The following is a 6,561-nucleotide window of genomic DNA, read 5'->3' as shown; positions in this document are numbered from 1 at the left end:
TCCACAATCCATGCGGTAAATAGATTTACTTCAGACATTAATTGGGCTTTGAACAGTAAAAAATGCTTAGGGGCATGCCTAATAGACCTAGAGAAAGCATTCGACACAGTTTGGCTTGATGGTCTAATTTTCAAACTAATAAAAAAGAAATTCCCAAATCATCTGACCAAATTAGTATGGAGCATGATATCTAATAGATCATTCGTAACAGCAAATGGAGAAACTTACTCAAAAATAGTATACAAAATAAACAATGGATTACAACAGGGCACAGTTAACTCACCCGTACTCTTTAATATTTATACAACAGAAGTTCTTAAAATATTCAACTTAAACTCTCCGGAAAACCCACAAGCCATAGCATTTGCGGATGATCTGATTGTGTATGTGGCGGATAGCTGGCCCTCGAAAATAAGAGAAAACTTGCAAAACATTCTGCACAAATTAGAATACTACTACGAAACTTGGAGATTAAAAATCAACTTAAACAAATGTGAAACCATCCTATTTAGGCCATCATTAATATATGCCAACAGTAATGTTAAAAAAAATTATAAAACTTTTGCGATTGAGAGCGCTCCGTCAATCAACGAAAAACAAAAAATCCCACATAAAAACACTGTTAAATATTTAGGGATCTATCTCGATGAGAGGCTGCATTACAAAAACCATGTAGAAATTCAACTGGCCAAAGCGACCAACACATTTACGCGTTTAAAAAGACTTTTTCGTTCTAGATATTTAAAACCAAAAATTAAGATAATGTGCTACCAACTACTAGTGAGACCCATAATCACTTACGGGTGCCCTATATGGTATAATATTAATGCAGCCCTCATGGAAAGAATCAGGAAGTTCGAAAGAAAGTGCCTCCGAGCATGCACGAATGTGAACAGATCGGCAGAGTCAGAATTCATAAAATATATCAGTAATCAAAGTCTATACGATAAGTCAGGCATACCAAGAATTGACAATTTCATAATTAAACTAACAAGAGAACACTTCCTACAAGCGAGTAAAATAAAACAAAACAGTCTAATATTCAGTGCCTTATACCCGAACCCCATGTATTTTGAAAGAGCGTTATCAATGGGGCACATACCCCCAGAAGGTTTCTTGTACCTAGATAAAAAAGGATACATACAGGACCATAAAAATGTACCAATAATATATCATTACCCTAGACATAATAACAACAAAAAGATATATTACCCAGAACATACAAGCAGCGAAGATACACAAATCCAGTGGAGATATGACACCTCGATTCCAAACGAAGAAAAATTAAAGAAAAAAACCAAGAAATCTAGGTATTGGTGGTTAACCGATTCATAATATAAATACATTACAACATCGCAATAATAGCTCTGCTGATCTCTACGGATTCGTGCTCGAACGGAGACAGATGAAAAATACCAATTACTTACTTACTCACCTGCTCACACGAACAACATACCCACACATCACACAATACATAATCACACATATATACATTTCATTTATTCTACGCGGGAAGGAGGAAAAAAAAAAAGTACTATTGTACACTTACTATGTTACTATAATTTCTACTTACCTATAAGTTGCTTATTTATTTATTTATGTGCAATTCTATGATAAAGTGTTAAAAAATCCAGTTTTTTTTCAATAATTAGGACTCATTTTTTTTACTGGAAAAAAAATATATATATAATCTGCAAATAACAACTTCTACATTGTAGATTACCTATTTACGAAAATCGAAATTGAAATCATTATAAATTATAGCCATAGGCTAAAATACTGTGCGTAGCGGCGAGAGTGCTATGCACCGTACCGCTCATTCGATAAATTGATAACAAAAATGTTTTTTCTTTCCAAGTTTATTTTGTAACATTCCAACAAGAATATTGTAAACAAGTCCTGCAAATAAACTAATTAAAAAAAAAAAAAAAAAAAAAAAAATCGAAAAAATGAAAGATGTATAATTAAAGCTCAGTATTTATATAAACAAATATAAAGTTATAGTTTTTTTTACTAATTATGCAAATACAGAATAGCATTTGGAATAATTTTTCTGTTATTTGTTTAAATAAGAATGTAATTAGAAAATATACATCAATTTAATACAATAATTAAATTAAATATAAAAAAATTTTTATTAAAAATACAATTAAAAAATATTGTTTGTTCATTGGGCTGTAGATCAATGTTTTTTCATATATGGACCTATTTCGTCTATTGATATAAATATTAAAAAATTATGATATTGCAATGTTTCCGGAATATTACTGGCATATGTCATGAGACGCTGCAGGCATATTGTTAATTTATGTTTCTGCAATGTTTTCGTAATATTACATTGCAATCTGCAACATTGCAACATTGCTGCAATGTTGCTGCAATTTTGTTCGGTGTCGTGATATCCGCCGAACGTAAATTAACTGCGGCGTGTGTGGAGAGGGAGAGTGAAGGGCGAGAACGTGATATTAACAACAAAAGAAACTTTAATCAATCAAAATTAAAGTAAGAACAAGAAGTAACACACAATTATGAGATGCGTGGCGCAATGTTCGTTAACCGAGCACGAATACCAAAAAGAGGGCTCGAGCTTTATTTTTTATATATGCGTGTAAACGCAAATCGCTTGTTTTAATGCGTTCCTAGCTGCAAATTATTGCCTTATATGGTAATGTTTTAAACTATTACTATATTTGGCAATATCCTGTAGCCAAATCGATGGCTCTTTCTTTTGTCTCGCACGCTTTATCTAAACGGTGCTTCAAATAGTAAATGTAATTATTTATTGCAATACACAATTAATAAATTTTATATAGAAAAAAACTGGAGCAGTATCTTGAACAAATTTTCTGTGCTGTATGGGAAGGAACCGTTGCTCTCTGGTTGTTCAGATGAAACAGTATAGTTAAAATTTTAAGGTTTACCCGAGAAGGGAAAGGAATGGGAAAAATTTGTTTGAATTGGATCGAAATAATTCGATCTCATCCAAAAAAAGAAAAGTAAAAAAAAAGGAACTCTTTAGAATCGAATTGAATAAATTTAATTCAATCCGGATAAAAAGAGAAATAGAAACAGAAACTCTTAAGAATCGAATTAAAATAAATTCAATCCGGATAAAAGAAGAAACAGAAGTAGAAACTCTTAAAAATCGAAGTGAAATATTATAAATTCAATTCAATCCGGATAAGAGGAGAAATAGAAGTAGAAACTCTTAAGAATCGAATTGAAATATCATAAATTCAATTCAATCCGGATAAGAGGAAAAATAGAAGTAGAAACTTTTAAGAATCGAATTGAAATATCATAAATTTAATTCAATCCAGATAAGAGGAGAAATAGAAGTAGAAACTCTTAAGAATCGAATTGAAATATCATAAATTCAATTCAATTCGGATAAGAGGAGAAATAGAAACAGAAACTCTTAAGAATCGAATTAAAATAAATTCAGTTCAATTCGGATAAGAGAAAGAATAAAGAAAGAAAATAGTAAAGGAAGTGGGCTGAGGGGAGAGAGTACTAATTCTTAATACTTATAAATGTACTAATATATGGAAAAAAAACCTTTGCAAGAGAGAAAAGGTAGGTGCTTATATAAGAGGGTAAATGAAAGAAAGAAACGGAGTGTAGATTTACTGCTTGATGGTAGTGATCAACGAGTTGCTGGTTGCCCATCATGTGGGGATGTTTAGCTCCATGATACTTGCGAGAAGAGGTTACTTGTAAAAATTTCTATTAAATACCTTGGCACTTAGCACTGGCAGAACTTGTTGCCAATCAAATAACTGACAATGAGTGTTAATGAGAATCCGATCACACAGACTCGAACATGTAAGATGCCATGGACTGTGCGACGGATAAAAGAATGCCCCTCCTGCTTAGGAAGGAACGCTGTTTATTTATACTAGTATTGGCCAATGATTTTTGGGGTCGTGCGCACCGATTTTATTTATTATAACACCTACGCGCTCTTCCACGAGTTTCGGTTTAATAACCCTCCTTGTTTCTAACTCTTCGCTGACCGGACGTGTCAGGCGTCAAAGAGCGCTGTCTACTTAAGAAACCTCATAACTTCTTTTTGACAGTAAGCTTCTCGGTAAAAAGCGTAGGTGACTCATTAACAAATTGTAGAGAATGACAGTTTGTAGAGCAATTATTATGGTGCTGAGTTTCTGGGAGCTAAAAGGGATGCGTACTCGTGTTTATCGACTTCCTGGCTTTAGCGTTTAGTGGGAAAACTTATGCATATCTTTCTGTCGAACAACGGTGTACCCGCTCAAAAGAAAAAAATTGTTACTACGCAGGACGTAAAAAGCACTTTCAATATAGAAATCCAAGCATTTTAATTTGAAATTGTATTTTTCTTTAATAGTAATTTTTATATCTGATCTTTCTAACTGTCCACTTAGTTTTGATCCTAAAGACAAATCTTTAATTGAAACAAAGTTGTGTGGATTTTTATATTGAATTTCACTTAAATCTTTGGAAAATAATACTTCTTTTTTTATGTAACATTCGAGAATTGTTTTGTACGCTGAAGATACATTATTATACAATTATTATTATACAATAAATGAGTTTTAGGTGCTTCTGCTTGAAATTCCACATTTATATTAATGAACATTGGCAATATAAATTCTAGAAATTCTAAATAAAGCTTATTTAAAGGGTCTTAATGTTTTTTATGAATATTTTTAGATGCTTGTACTTTATCATTGACATATTGAGACTGAAAGTAAAGTTTTAATGCATTATATTGTTCCCAGATTCTTTTAATGACCGATATTAATGAAAGCTAACGAGTTTGAGCTGGTAATAGCAGTTTATGTGGTTTTGCATCTACAAACTGTTGGAATTCTTTAAATTCGGTTGTTCTTTTGAAACTATATTTCATGTACGAATGTACATCACGTAAAATCTTCAGGACTCCTAGGCAATTTCAAGCAGGCTTATGATGCACATAAGGCCAACGAGTGACAAGTACATTTCAATACAAAAAGACCAGGTACATCATTAGTTAACATAGTTTTTAAGGAATGATGTTCGCCCATCATTGTATTAGCTCCGTCAGTCCCAAAACCCATCATATTTTTTTTATATGGTATTTCAAAGTTATTAAAAAAATTTTTTATAACGCTATACAGTGATGCTGCAGAACCATCTGCAATAGGCAGCAGAGTTACAACGTATCATTTATTTTAAAATTTTCTGCAAATCTTGCAACTATTGCTAAATTTTTTATACAACTATGATCTGTACTTTCATTTACTATTAGCAAAAATTTATAAATTTTGAGTTTATTAATAGTCTCTTCAAAAGCTGTTTGACCTATCACATTTTTTATTATTGATGTACGAGGTGTGTTCAAAAAGTATCGCGAATTTTGTGTTTTTTCAAAAATTATTTATTTATTCATGAATATCTATTTTGTCCCCTTCAAAGTAATCCCCATGAGATATTATACACTTGTGCCAACGGTTTTTCCAATCTTCGAAGCACTTCAAAAAATCATTTTTTTTATCTTGTTCAGCTCCTCCTTCGATGCCGTCTTTATCTCGTCAAGCGTAGCGTAACGTCGTCCTTTCATGGGCCTCTTCAGTTTAGGGAACAAGAAAAAGTCACAGGGGGCCAGATCTGGGGAATACGGTGGCTGCGGCATCATTAGTGTGTTGTTTTTGGCCAAAAAGTCGCGCACAAGCAACGATGTGTGAGCAGGGGCGTTATCGTGGTGCAAAAGCCAATTTTTGTTCTTCCACAAATCCGGGCGTTTCTGGCGGATTGCTTCGCGCAAATTGCGCATAACTTGCAGGTAATATTCCTTATTGACCGTTCTACCCTGTGGCAAGAACTCATGATGCACCACGCCCCTGCAATCGAAGAAAACTGTCAGCAAAACTTTCACATTCGACCGAACTTGGCGCGCTTTTTTCGGTCTTGGTTCGTGCGGCAGCTTCCATTGAGATGATTGAGCTTTGGTTTCCACGTCATAACCATAAACCCACGATTCGTCACCAGTTATGACCCTCTGGAGCAAATTTGGGTCGTCGCGGACAGAGTCCAACATCTCATTAGCAATGTTCATGCGATGCTGTTTTTGGTCGCAATTGAGCAATTTTGGTACGAATTTCGCGGCGACCCGTCTCATGCCCAAATCATTGATAAAAATCGAATGGCACGAGCCAATCGATATGTTTAGGTCCTCAGCAACTTCTCTAACGGTGATTCGACGATTGGCCAATACCATTTTCTCCACTTCATTAATTTTTTCGTCTGTTGTTGAAGTGCTCGGGCGTCCGGCACGCTCTTCGTCGTTCACATCTTCTCGGCCTTCTGAGAACATTTTGTACCACCGATAAACGTTGCTTCGGTCCAAGGTAGCTTCTCCGTATGCCACAGTCAACATTCGGAATGCATCCGCGCACTTAATTTCGTTTTTCACACAAAATTTGATACAGGTTCTTTGATCCATTTTTTTGAATAGGTAAAAATCGAAGACGATCCAAAACACGTGCAAGCAAAGCAGCTGTCAACAATTAAGTGAACATTCAAAATGGCCGAGCTTGTCGG

The sequence above is a fragment of the Solenopsis invicta genome, chromosome 6, assembly GCF_016802725.1.
Source record: "Solenopsis invicta isolate M01_SB chromosome 6, UNIL_Sinv_3.0, whole genome shotgun sequence".
Lineage (NCBI taxonomy): Eukaryota > Metazoa > Arthropoda > Insecta > Hymenoptera > Formicidae > Solenopsis > Solenopsis invicta.
This window is presented reverse-complemented; position numbering follows the sequence as displayed.